The sequence below is a fragment of the Choloepus didactylus genome, chromosome X (genome assembly GCF_015220235.1).
Source record: "Choloepus didactylus isolate mChoDid1 chromosome X, mChoDid1.pri, whole genome shotgun sequence".
In the NCBI taxonomy this organism is placed as follows: domain Eukaryota; kingdom Metazoa; phylum Chordata; class Mammalia; order Pilosa; family Megalonychidae; genus Choloepus; species Choloepus didactylus.
The window spans coordinates 44,448,783-44,462,871 of NC_051334.1; the positions used below are offsets into that span (position 1 = coordinate 44,448,783).

The following is a 14,089-nucleotide window of genomic DNA, read 5'->3' on the forward strand; positions in this document are numbered from 1 at the left end:
TTTCATCTCACTGGGATAAATGCCCAGGAGTGCAACTGCTGGGCATATGATAGTTTCATGTTTAATTTTTAAAGAATCTGCCAAACTGTTCTCCAGAGCAGCTGCATCACTTTACATTCCACCCAGCAATATACAAGTAATCGAATTTTACCACATCCTCACCAGCATTTGGTGTTGTCACCATTCTAATAGGCATTTAGTGGTATCTCATTGTGATTATAATTTGCATTTCCCTGATAACTAACTATGTTGAATATATTTTTCATGTGTTTATTTGCTAGCTGTATATCTTCCTTAGTTAAAACATCTATTCATAACTTTTGCCCATTTTCTAATTGGATTGTTTCTTGTAGGATAATTTATATTTTTATTTTATTTCCTAATCTACATACAATTTTTGTTAGCTTGGTGGAAGATAGGTGTCTGGCTTTATTTTCTTATAGGTGTAAAGTTAGTTGTTTCAGAACCCTTCCATCCTTTTCCCACTGAATAGAAATACTACCTCGGTCATATATTAGAGTCTAATACATATTGGTATCTATTTTTCATATGCTTATTCTGTTCCAATGATCTATTTGTTTATTTCCATGTCAATATCAATTTGGTTTATTACATTGACTTTATTTTCTCCAATATTGTTTTTGATTGTAATATAATTCACATGCAATAAAATGCAAATATCTTAAGTGACAGCTTGTTGAGTTCTGACAAATGTATACACTGGTTAATCACCACCCTAATCAAGATATAAAACATTTTCATTTCTCCAGAAAGTTCCTTCATGCCCCACCTCCCAGTGATAAACATTTCTGATTTCTATACACATATATTTGCTTTGCTTGTTCTAGAATTTCAAATAGAGGGGATTGTGCTGGTTTGTATATATTATGTCCCCCAGAAAAAGCTATATTCTTTAGTGCAACCTTGTGGGGGCAGATGTATTAGTGTTGATTAGGTTGGAACCTATTGAGTGTTTCCATGGAAATGTGACTCAATCAACTGTGGCAAGATCTTTGATTGGATCATTTCCATGGAGGTGTTACCCCACCCATTCAGGGTGGGCCTTAATTGAATCACTGGAGTCCTATAAAAGTGTTCACAGACAGAAAGAAGTGCTACAGCCAAGAGGAACACTTTGAAGAACATGCAGGAGCTGAGAGAGGAGAAAGAACACAACCTGGGATCAGCAGACGCCAGCCACATGCCTTCCCAGCTAACAGATGTTTTTCGGATGACATTGGCCTTCCTTCAGTGAAGGTATACTTGTTGATGCCATACCTTGGATATGTTTATGGCCTTAAGACTGTAACATTGTAACCAAATAAACCCCCTTTATAAAAGTCAATTCATTTCTGGTATTTTGCATAACAGCAGCATTAGCAAACCAGAACAGGGATCATACATTCTTTTGTGCCTGCCTTTTCTCACTCATCATAGTGTTTTTGAGATTCATCCAGGTTGTTTCATTCCTTTTAATTTTTGAATCCATTGGGTGAAAATATGCAATATACCATAGTTTATCCATTCTCCTATTGATGGATATTTGGGTGTTTCTATCTGCAAAGTTCCTTTAAACTTTTTTGTACAGTTCTTTTGGTTGACATGTATTTTAGTTTTTCTTGGGTAAACACATAAGAGTGGAATTTCTTGGTCATAGAGTAGGTATATGTTTAACCATATAAGAAACTGTTAAACTCTTCTCCAAAGTGGTTTCATTTTACATTCCCACTATTTTATGAGAATTCTAGTTGTTCTACATTCTCACCAATATTTGGTATTGTCAGTCTTTTAAATTTTAGCCTTTCTGATACTGTGAAGTGGTATCTCATTGTGGTTTTCCTTCTATAGGTGTGTATGACACCTTTCTTTGTTGCTTTCTAATTTTTTATTGAGGTATAATTTATATTTCATTTGGTTTAATTTTAATTTCACTGATGACTAATGAACTTTTGCACATTTTCATGCACTTTTGGCCACCTGTATCTTCCTTTTTAAGTGTCTGCTCAAGTTGTTTGCCCACTATTTTTCTGTTGGATATTATTTTTATTGTTGGTTTATGGGAGTTTTTAAAACATATTCAGAATAAAAGTTTTTATCAAGTATATGTATTATGGATATATCTCCAAGTCTGTGGATTGCCTCTTAATTCTTTTCACATTATCTTTTGTTTAGCAGAAGTCTTTAGCTTTGATAAAATCTAATTTGATGATTTTATCTTTTGTGGGTCATATTTTTTGTGTCCTCACTAAGAAATCTTTGCTTATCCTGAGGTTGTGAAGGTATGCTCTTATGTTCTCTTTTAGAATCTGTATGGTTTTAGCTTTTCTGTTTAGGTTTATGAACATCTAAAATAAATATTTCATGTATGACATGAGGTAGAAGATGTTGCTCATTGTATTCCATACACATATAGCTATTCAAGCACAATTTATTAAAAATACTTTTCTTTCCCCATTACTTAAGTTTTGTGCTTTTATTAAAATTCAATGTATTGTATACCTATAGGTCCATTTCTGGACTCTATAATATTCCATGCATCTATGTGTCTATCCTTATGCTGATACCACTTTGCATAAGCTTTAGAGTAAATCTTAAAATAAGGTAGTATAAGTGCTCTGACTTTCTTCTATTTTTTTCAAAATGGTTTTAGCTATTCTAGGTCCTTTGCATTTCTATGTAAATTCTGGAATCAGCTGATCAATTTTTACCAAGAAAAAACTGTTAGTATTATGTTTGGCACTGCTTTGAATCTATAGATCAATTAGGGAGAAATTGACATCTTAATAATGTTGAGTTTCCTGATCAATGAACATGCATTTCTCTCCATTTATTTAGGTCTTCTGTAATTTTTATCAGCAGTGTTTTGTAGCTCTCAGTAAAGAGATCTTCCACTTTTTTTGTTGTTTATTTCTATGTATTTTATGTTTTTAATGCTATTACAAATAGTGTTTTATAATTTTGTTTTTCAGTCATTTGTTGCAAGTAATTTGAAAAACAATTGATGTCTATATATTGACCTGTGCACTGTGGCTTGCTATGTTCATTTAGTTGTATTAATTTTGTTGTAGAAATCTTAAGATTTTCTATAGACACACCCATGCAGTAATGTCAGCTGAAAATGAAGGCAGTTTTAATTCATTTCCTATTTTTAAAAGCAGTTTTATTGAGATCTATTCACACACCATACAATCCATCCAAAGTTTACAATCGCAGTATAATCACAGAGTTGTGCATTCATCAGCACAATCAATTTTGGAACATTTTCATTACTCCAAAAAGTAAAATCCTATACTCTTTATACCCCCATTATTGACAAATAGCATTGGTGTGGGACCTCTGTTACAATAGATGCAAAAATATTAAAATACTACTGTTAACTATAGTTTATAGTCTGCATTAGGTGTATTTTTTCCCACATACCATCTGTATTAGTTAGGGTTCTCAAGGGAAACAATCAACAAGAGATATTTAAATATAAGATTTTATAAAGTATCTCATGCAACTGTGGGTATGCACAAGTCCAAATTCCATAGGGCAGGCAGCAAACTCACAACTCCAATGAATGTGTTCCATTAACTCCTCAGGCAGCAAACTGGCAACTCTGATGAATGTGTTCAATGAACTCCTCAGGAAATGCTTCACTGGCTAGCCAAAGAAGTGAAGGTCCTCTATCTGTCTGGCTTAAAAGCCTTCAACTAATTGCATTAAATCCAGCTGATTGAATTCTCTCATTGTGGAAGACACAACCTTTGTTAATGTAATAAGTCACAGCTGCAGCCAATTGACTAATGATTTAATAAACCAGCTTTCTGGTTTATTAACCAGCCACAAACATCCTTGGAGTAATGGTTAGGATAGTGCTTGCTTGACCAGACACCTGGATACCATCACCTGGCCAAGTTGACACATGAATCCAACCATCACACCATCCTATTATTAACGCCTTATAATAGTGACATATATATGTTCTAGTTCATGAAATAACATTCTTATATTTGTACTATTAACCACAGTAATCATCCACAACAGTGTTCATTGTGTTATACAGTCCCATGTTTTATCCTCTAGCTTTCCTTCTAGTGACATACATGACCCTATTCTTCCCCTTTCAACCACAGTCCCATGTATAATTCAGCACTGTTAATTATATTCACAATAATATGCTACCATCACCTCTATCCATTTCCAAACATTGCAATCAACCTAATTAAAAAGTCTGCACAAATAAAGCATCAGCTCCCCAATCTCTACCCTCATTCTCTCTCGGTAACCTATATTCTATATTATAACTCTATGAGTTTGTTTATTATTAGCTTATATTAGTGAGGTCATACAATATTTGTCCTTTTGTGTCTGGCTTATTTCACTCAAGATAATGTCCTCAAGGTTCATCCATGTTGTCGCATGCATCAGGACTTCATTCCTTCTTACAGGTGAATAATATTCCACCATATGTATATACATTTTGTTCATCCATTCATTGGTTGATGGACACTTGGGTGGCTTCCACCTTTTGGGAACTGTGAATAGTGCTGCTATGAACATTGGTGTGCAAATGTCTGTTCACATCCCTGCTTTCAGTTCTTTTTAAATTTATTGAGACTAGTTTTGTGACCCAACTGGAGAAAAATCTGTGAGCACTTGAGAATAATCTGTGAGCACTTGAGAATAAAGTATATCCTGCTGTTTGGGGGTGTAATATTCTGTATATATCTAGTTTATTTATCACATTATTCAAGTTTTATGTTTCCTTATTGAGCCTTAGTCTATATGTTCTATCTATTGATGAAAGTGGAGTACTGTAGAGACATCTATTTCCCCCTTCAGTTCTGCCAGTGTTTGCCTTGAAAGTGGTGTATTGACATCTCCACTATTATTGTAGAGACATCTATTTCCCCCTTCAGTTCTGCCAGTTTTTGCCTCATGTATTTTGGGGTACCCTGGTTAGGTACATAAATATTTATGATTGTTACTTCTTCTTGGTGGATTGCCCCTTTTATTAATATATAGTGCCCTTTGTCTAACAGTTTTGCATTTAAAGTCTATTTGTCTGGTGTTAATTTACCTACCCCCTACTCTTTTCTGGTTACTGTTTTCTTGGAATATCTTTTTCCAACCTTTCACTTTTGAACTGTTTGTGTCCTTGAGTTTAAGGTGAGTCTCTTGTAGGCAGCATATAGATTGAACATTCCTTTTTATCTATTCTGTGAATCTGTGTCTTTCACTCATGGAGTTTAATTCTTTAACATTCAATGATATTACTGTAAAAGCAGTGCATACTTCAACCATTTGATCCATTGGTTTTTATATGTCATACCTTATTTTTGTCTCTCTTTTTACCCTTTTAGTTACCCTTACAGATAATCTTCATTTCTACACTCTCCTCCAAACCTCTCTCCTGTATTTTCCTTGTCTGCAGAACTCCCTTTAGTATTTTTTATAGGGTATATCTCTTGTTGACAAACTCTTAGTTTCTGTTTATCTGTGAATGTTTTAAACTTTCCTCATTTTTGAAATACAGATTTGCCAAATAAAAACTTTCTAGCTGGCAATTTTTCTCTTTCAGTATTTTAAATATATCGTACCATTACCTTCTCACCTCCATGGTTTCTGATGTGAATTCAGCACTTAGCCTTATGACATTTCCCTTGTATGTGATGAAATGCTTTTCTCTTGCCACTTTCAGGAGTCTCTCCTTATCTTTGGCATTTGCCATCCCCGTTAGTATGTGTCTCAGAGTAAATCTGGATTTATTCTGTTTGGAGTATGTTGCACTTCTTGAATATATATATTTATGTTCTTCGTAAGAGTTGGGAAATTTGGGGCCATTATTTTCTCAAATATTCTTTCTGCCCCTTTTCTCTTCTCTTCTCTTTCTGGGATACCCATGATGCATATGCTTTTGCTCTTTGTGCTATCATTCAAATCCTCAAGACCCTGCTCAATTTTTCCCATTCTTTTCTCTATCTGTTCTTGTGTCTGTAAGATTTCAACTCAATTTTTCCCATTCTTTTCTCCATCTGTTCTGCCTGTAAGATTTCAACTGTCTTGTCTTCTGGCTCGCTGATTACTTCTTCTGCCTGTTCAAATTTGTTGTTGTATGCCTGTGCCAGTTTGAATGCATTGTGTCCCCCAAACGCCATTATCTTTGATGTAATCTTGTGTGGGCAGACGTTATCAGTTTTCATTAGATTTCCTTGAGTGTTTCTTTGGAGATGCGCCCCACCCAGCTGTGGGTGATGACTCTGATTGGATATTTCAATGGAGGCATGGCCCCGCCCATTTAGGGTGGGCCTTGATCAGTGGAGCCATATCAATGAGCTGACAGGCAGAGGGAACTCAATGCAGCTGTGAGTGATGTTTTGAAGAGGCGCTACAGACAAGAGGGACACTTTGAAGAAAGCACAGGAGCTGCCGATGAGAGAAAGTTTGAAGATGGCCATTGAAAGCACTCTTGCTCTGGAGAAGCTGAGAGAGGACAAATACCCCAAGTGCAACTAAGAGGAACTGCAGCCTAGAGAGGAATGTCCTGGGAGAAAGCCATTTTGAAACCAGAACCTGGAGCAGATGCCAGCCATGTGCCTTCCCAGCTAACAGAGGTTTTCCGGACACCATTGGCCATCCTCTAGTGAAGGAACCTGATTGCTGATGTGTTACCTTGGACACTTTATGGCCTTAAGACTGTAACTGTGTAACCAAGTAAACCTCTTTTATAAAAGCCAATCCATCTCTGGTGTTTTGCGTTCTGGCAGCATTAGCAAACTAGAACAATGCCTCTAGTGTATTTTAATCTCTTCTATTGTGTCTCTCATTCCCATCATTTCTGTTATGTTTCTTTTTATGCTTTCAAATTCTTCTTTGTGCTTACACAGTGTCTTCTTAATATCCTTCATCTCTTTAGCCATATTTTCCTTCATCTCTTTGAATTGATTTAGGAGATAAGTTTGAACATCTTTGATTAGTTGTTCGAAATTCTGTGTCTCTATTTGTTCCTTTGACTGGGCCATATCTTCTTGTTTCTTAGTATGGCCTGTAATTTTTTGCTGGTGTCTATGCATCTGATTTTCTTCATGAGATTACTTTGGAGTTCTGTTTCTCTGTCTTGCCTAGGGTTTTCTTATTTGTTGGCTTTGTGCTAAGGCTCTTCTTTTACAATTGGTTCAACTTATGCTAGACCTTTAGAATAGCTCATGTTTAACTGATCAGAGTTTTTCAGCACCTATTCATCTGATTCTTGCCCTGGACATACAGTACAATTTTTCAGAATGCATGATTTGTGCAATTGTTTCACCGAAGTAGAAATCTTTCTTTCCCCTATTCCTTCTCTGAGAATGTTTTTCTGTTCTGTTTTTTTTTTAATTTGCCTCTATAGTTTAACATTCCTCTTGTCGTGTATAGCTTTGCCCCAGAGGGCAAATTCTAGGAAGAGGGCCCCCATGGAGACGACTTTCCCAAGCCAGTGTTTCCCAGACAAAATAGGGTCAGGGACCCATGAAATGGGCATAGATTTGTTCCAAATTGCCCTGGGGAGAAGACCTGAAAGGATGCCAAACTTCTCGTTGATGGCTCCCCAAATCCATACTTTGCTGGCTTGCCTAGCAGATAGCATTTGTCAGCCAACTGTTCCTCACAGACTTAAGAAGGTACTATGCCTTTAAGTTTTCACTGACTCTGCCCCTGTCAAGGGTGTTGTTGAAACAGGGGCTGTCAGCTGCATTTGTACAGGACAGGTTGAAACCATAGCTCAAATCCAGGACTCAGCCATCTGAATTCATTAATCAAAAGCCATGACCAGTGCTGGGCCATGCCCCCCCCTTTTCTTGGGGAAGAGCTGCCCTTCAACAAAATATTCCCCACAGCCTAAAGGAGGCACTGTGTCACTAAATCCCTGTTTACACACCTGTGGGGGCAGGGTTGAAAGAGAGGTTGACAGAAACTTTTGTCCTGGGTGAGTTGAAACTGTAGCTTCCCTAGAGCTGGGACCCAGTGATCTGAATTTGCTAATCAAAAGCAGCAATTGGTGCTCAGCCATGTCCCACCACCCTCAATTCTTGGGGAAGAGCCATCCTTCAGCAAATTGTTCTCCACAGCCCTAAGACAATAAGTCTCCAAAATGCAGATAGCATTTGTCAGCCAACTGTTCCTCACTGTTCCTGCCCCTGTCAGGGGCAAGGTTGAAACAGATGCTTCTGGCAACTTTTGTCCTTGGTGGGTTAAAACTATAACTGTCCCAACAGCCAGATCACAGAGATCTGAGTTTGCTGAGAAAAGCCACAATCAGGGTTTGACCATGCTCCACCCCCATGTTCTTGGGGAAGAGGATTTTTATTTCCAGCCAGGGACTGGATCCTGTGTCTGCCTGCCCTGAGAGTGGGGGATGAGCATCATCCTCTGTAGTGTGGAGATTTCTACTCACAGCTCTTCACCACAGTTTATCAGTTCTGTTCTTCCTTGGAGTGTGTACAGTGTTCTTCTGGTTTCTAGACCAGATCTCTAGATCCCCTAAACAGTTGTTTCAGACAGTTACTGAATATTTACTAGCTACCCTGGCAGATGAACTGAGTTCTGGAGTTCCCTACTCTGCCATCTTAACTGATTTCATATTTTTATGACTTTTTTTCTTTTTCCTTTCTTTCCCTAAAGGACCTCCAGTTATGTCGTGAATTGAAGTGGTGAGAACAGCATTCCTTTCCTTAATCCCAATCATAGGGTTATAGCTTTCAATATTTTCTTGATTAATTATGATGTTAGCTGTAGAATTTTTTAACATTTATGAGATTAAGCCCCCCAGTCCTAGTTTTCTGAGTTTTTGCCATGAATGCGTGTTGAATTTTGCCAAATGCTATTTTTCTACCTATTGAAGTGATCACATGGTTTTTCCTTTATTAAATTAATGTATTCAAGTTACATTAATTGGTTTTCAAATTTTGAAACAAGCTTTCATTCCTGTGATAAATTCCATTTAGTTGTAACATATTATCCCTTGTCTCTATTGCTGAATTAATTTTATTAACATTTTTTGAGGATTTGTGCATTAATGTTGGTAAGGAATAAATGATCTGTAAATTTATTTATTTTAATTTTTCTTGATAATTTGAGGTACCTGTGTTATGCGAACCTTATAAAGTGAATCGGGAAACAGTTCCACCTAGAAGAGTTTGTGTAACATTAATATTGTTCCTGCTTAAGTTTTGATAGAATTTACCAATGAAAGTATCTGGGCTTGGATTTTACTCTGTGAGAGGGCTTCTGATTATGAATTTAATTTTTTTAGTAGTATAGAGATATTCAGATTTTTAAATTTCTTCTTGTGTCAGTTTTTTTATGCTGTGTCTCTCAAGGAATTCATCCATTTCATATAAATTTTCCATTATATTAGCCTAAAGTTGGTCATAATACATTCTTTTTATCTTTTTAATGTCTATAGAAACTGTAGCAATGTTCTTGCTTCCATTCCTAATACTGGCAATTTGTATTTTCTCTTTCTTCTCTTGATCTGTCTTGCTAGAGATACACTGGTTTTAAATTTTGTTAATATTTTGAAAGAAGCAACTTTTGACTCTATACTCTCTACCATTGTTAGTTTTCTGTTCATTGATTTCAGCTCTTTTATCATGTCTTTTACTTATTTTAAGTTTAATTTGCTCTTCTTCAGAGTAAAAACTTACATCATTAATTTTATACCTTTCTTATTTTCTAATATAAGCATTTAAAGTTAAATTAGCCAGCTAAGAATTCCCTTAGCTGCATTCTATGATTTTGATATATTGTGTTTTCATTGGCTGCTAAATATATTTTAAAATTTCTCTTATGATTTCTTTTTTGATCCACCAGTTATTTAGAAGTGTGTACTGGTTTGTACATATTATATCTTGTGGGGACAGGCATATTAGTGGGGATTAAGTTGGAACATTTGGATTAGGTTGTTTCCATGGGAATGCACCCCACCCAACTATGGGTGATAACTCTGACTGGATAATTTCCATGGAGGTGTGGCCCCACCCATTTAGCATGGGCCTTGATTAGTTCACTGGAGCACTATATAAGCTCAGACAGAAGGAGGGAGCTTGCTACAGCCAATAGGGACACTTTGAAGAATGCATAGAAGCTGAGAGAGTAGCTTCAGATGAGAGACAGTTTGAAGACAGCCGTTGAAAGCAGACTCTTGCTCCAGAGAAGCTAAGAGAGGACAAACACCCTAAGAGCAACTAAGAGCAACATTTTTGAGGAGCTGTAGCCTAGAGAGGAGCGTCCAGGGAGAAAGCCATTTTGAAACCAGAACTTTGGAGCAGATGCCAACCACGTGCCTTCCCATCTAACAGAGGTTTTCCAGACACCATTGGCCATCCTCCAGTGAAGGTACCCTTTGTTGATGGACACTTTATGGCCTTAAGACTGTAACTTTGTAATCAAATAAACCCCCTTTTATAAAAGCCCAAATATCTTATTGTTGTTTTCTAATTTAATCCTTTGTGATCAGAAATCATACTCTGTAATGATTTGAATTCTATGCAGTTATCGAGTGTAGTGTTCTAAATTATCAGTTAGGCCAAGTTAGTTGAAAGCGTTGTGCAAGTCTTCTATATTTCTGGTGTTTTGCATTCCGGCAGCATTAGTAAACTAGAACAAAGTATGTTGTTTAATTCCCAAATATTTTGGAATAATTTCTTATTGCCCAAATATCTTATTGTTGTTTTCTAATTTAATCCTTTGTGGTCAGAAATCATACTCTGTAATGATTTAAAACCTTCCAAATTTATTAGAATTGTTTTGTGGCCCAGCAAAAAGCAAATGTTAATGAATGTCCTATGTGCATTTGAAAAGAATTTGAATTCTATGCAGTTATTGAGTGTAGTGTTCTAAAATTATCAGTTAGGCCAAGTTAGTTGAAAGCATTGTGCAAGTCTTCTATATTCCTGCTGATTTTTTTGTATGCTTGCTCTATAAATTACTGAGACGTTGTTTTAAAATCCCTATTATTATAGATCATTTATTTTCTCTGTTTAGTTCTGTAAAGTTGTGTTTTGTGTTTTCTAAATTTCTGTTAATACTTCATATATGTTTAGAATTGTTATGTCTTCTTGTTCCTCTCTATCTTTGGTAACAGATATTGTCTTGAAGTCTATTTTGTCTGATATTAGCACAGTAAAACCAGTTTTCTTATGCTTAATATTTGTATGGTATTTCTTTTCTCATCTTTTTTCAACTTGTCATTGTCTTATATTTAAAATGTATCTCCTGTAAACATTGTATAGTTGGATCTTGCTTTTTATTCTTCGGATAATGCCCAATTTTTAATTAGTGTGTGGTTTAGTTTCTTAGGCTGCTCAAAGCAGATCCCATGAGATGGGTTGGCTTCAAACAATGGAAACTTAGCTTACAATTTGAGGCCTGAAAATATTGAAATCAAGGCATCATCAAGGCAATGCTTTCTTCCCAAAGACTGACTGCCAGCAATCCTTGACTCCTCTGATACATGATGAGGCACAAGGCAGCATCTGCTGTCTCTCTCTTCCAGGTTTCATTTCTTTCCGCTTCTTACTTCCTTGGCATTCCCTTTCTCTCTCTGTATTCACTTCACTTATAAAGGACTCCGGTAAGAGGAGAAAGACCCATCCTGAATGAGGTGGGTCACATCCTACTTACAATGGGCTCACACCCACAGGAACGGATTAGTTTTAAGAACATGATTTTTTCTGGGTTATGTGCTCTCCAAACTACCATGGATTGTTTAGTTAATATACATTTAATGATACAGTTATTTTATAAATAACATAATTAGATTTAACTATCTTGCATTTTTTTCTATTTGTCTCTTCCAGTTTTTATTCATTTGTTTTTCCATTCCTGTTTACTTTTGAGATGACTGAGTACTGTTTAGAAGTTTTCTTTTCTTCTATTGGATTTTTAGCTAAATCTCTTTGTATTAGTTTTTTTAGTGGTTGCTTTAGAGACTAGAATATGCATCCTTAACTTATCACCATACAGGTTGAATTATTATTATTCCACTTCATTATAACATAAGAATGTTACAAAAACATAATTCCATCTGCCCCCCCCCCCCCCCCACAATCCTTTAAACAGTTGTGATGTATTTGCTCCAAGGGCAGGTGCATTTAAGAGTTGTAATGGAAATAAGAGTTGTTTAACAAGTCCTGAATTTGGTGAGATTTGAACTTCTTTCTCCCTAGGACCAAGCAGATGCTCAGCTCTTTTAGCCTTCTAGCTGTTGCTTTCTACCTTGTTCCTGGATGTACAGTTTAACAATCCACACATATGGGAATTTTATGCACAGATTTTGCTTCCCTCCCCCTTCACTTCTTCCATTTAAGATTCTCACTGCTCTGGTTTCCATCTGATTGTGCAACCTCAAACTCCAAGCTTTGACTCCCCAGCCTGATAATACTGCTGCCTTCTGCTGGAGCTCAATTTTGTTTGCACTACATAGACTGGGTAATGGCCTCAAGTGACAAAGCCATTTAAATGTGAATCTCAGGCAATCTGTCTTTCTTCTTTCTGTGGTCATACTCCCTTCTAGTTTCTGCCTGTTTTTTTCTGGGGGGGGGGTGGGGCTGGAAGTTGATTTTTAATAATAAGTTACAATGGGGAAAAGGCGGAGAGGGCTGAGCTGGCTTCTCTGGTGTGCTGTGGTGGTGGTGGTAGGAGGGCCCGGGCTGGCTACACAAACTGCTGCTGTTGCTGCTGTTTCTTGGTGGCTGCCTTGTTGGCAAGGTCCTTGGCCTTCTCTGTAGCTACCAGTGCAGTTTCCTTTGCCTTCTCCTTGGCTTCCTTGGCTATCTCCATAAATGTTTTGGAAGTGGCCTCACCTTGCAGCTTGGCCAAGATGTATTCAAAACCCTTCACAGTCTTGGTCATGTTGCTTTTAAACAGGGCCAGACCAAAAATTCCTGGACAGCCCTGGAGACACCAAATAAGCTAGAGGACATGCAGGCTTCCCAGCGGATTTTGGTCCAGCCGCCATTATCCGAGTTCACATGGTAAACACATTGTTCCTCCATTGCCATCAGCCGGACGTGGCTGATGTTCCAGGTGAAGGTGGTCATGGTCTGATTCTGTGGGTCCACAATAGAGTCCTCCAAGATGTACAACTAGTGAGCAACATTGGCAGGAAATAGTTGCTCGGCCCAGCGAGGCATCCTGTTGGTCTTGGTCAGGAGTCGCCGGGACAGGAGCTTCTGGTCAGGGGTCACCTCCCGGTGAACTGTCTTCCATCAAGACACGTTTGCTATAGGGGTTTGGGTACTGCTGCCAGAAAGCAGCAAACACTTGGTCCCAGGAACTCCGGAGCACGCTGTGGCCCAGGAAATATTTCACCATCTTCCTGGCCGGAGCGGGCTCAGCACCCACGCAGCATTAGGGGTGCAGAGCCCGGGGGGCATGCAGAGGCCAGACTGGGGTTCAGTGAATGCTCACCAGTTTCACAGCTCAGTCACCACCGCACCGCACCCAACCCACAGCCACCATGAGGACTTGTGGGCCTGCGCGCTATTTCCGGCGCCTCTGCCTGTTTTTGATCACTCTTCAGTGCCTTCTTCTGACAACATTTTTGGCAGCAGAACTCCCTATATTATATTTTTATATAAAATAAGCCAAATCACCAGTTGAACTCGTTTCTTTAAAAAACTTTTGGATATTCTTGGCATTTTTATTCTATATTAGTTTTATGATTAAATTCGGTTTTATTGAGATATGTTCACATACCATACAATCATCCATGGTGTACAATCAACTGTTCACAATACCATAATATACTTGTGCATTCATCATCCCAATCCATTTTTTAACATTTTCCTTATACCAGAAAAAGTAAAAATAAGAATAAAAAATAAAAGTAAAAAAGAATACCCAAATCATCCCCCCATCCCACCCTATTTTTCATTTAGTTTTTGTTCCCATTTTTCTACTCATCCATCCATACACTGGATAAAGGGAGTGTGATCCACAAGGTTTTCACAATCACACTGTCACCCCTTGTAATCTACATTGTTATACAATCATCTTCAGGAGTCCAGACTACTGGGTTGGAGTTTGATAGTTTCAGGTATTTACTTCTAGCTATTCCAATACA

General features: G+C 37.5%; 1 pseudogene; it reads right to left on the reverse strand.

The window, feature by feature from the left end:
* Positions 1 to 12,678: 12,678 nt before the first annotated feature.
* LOC119523762 lies at positions 12,679 to 13,338 on the reverse strand (annotated as a pseudogene).
* Positions 13,339 to 14,089: the final 751 nt, after the last annotated feature.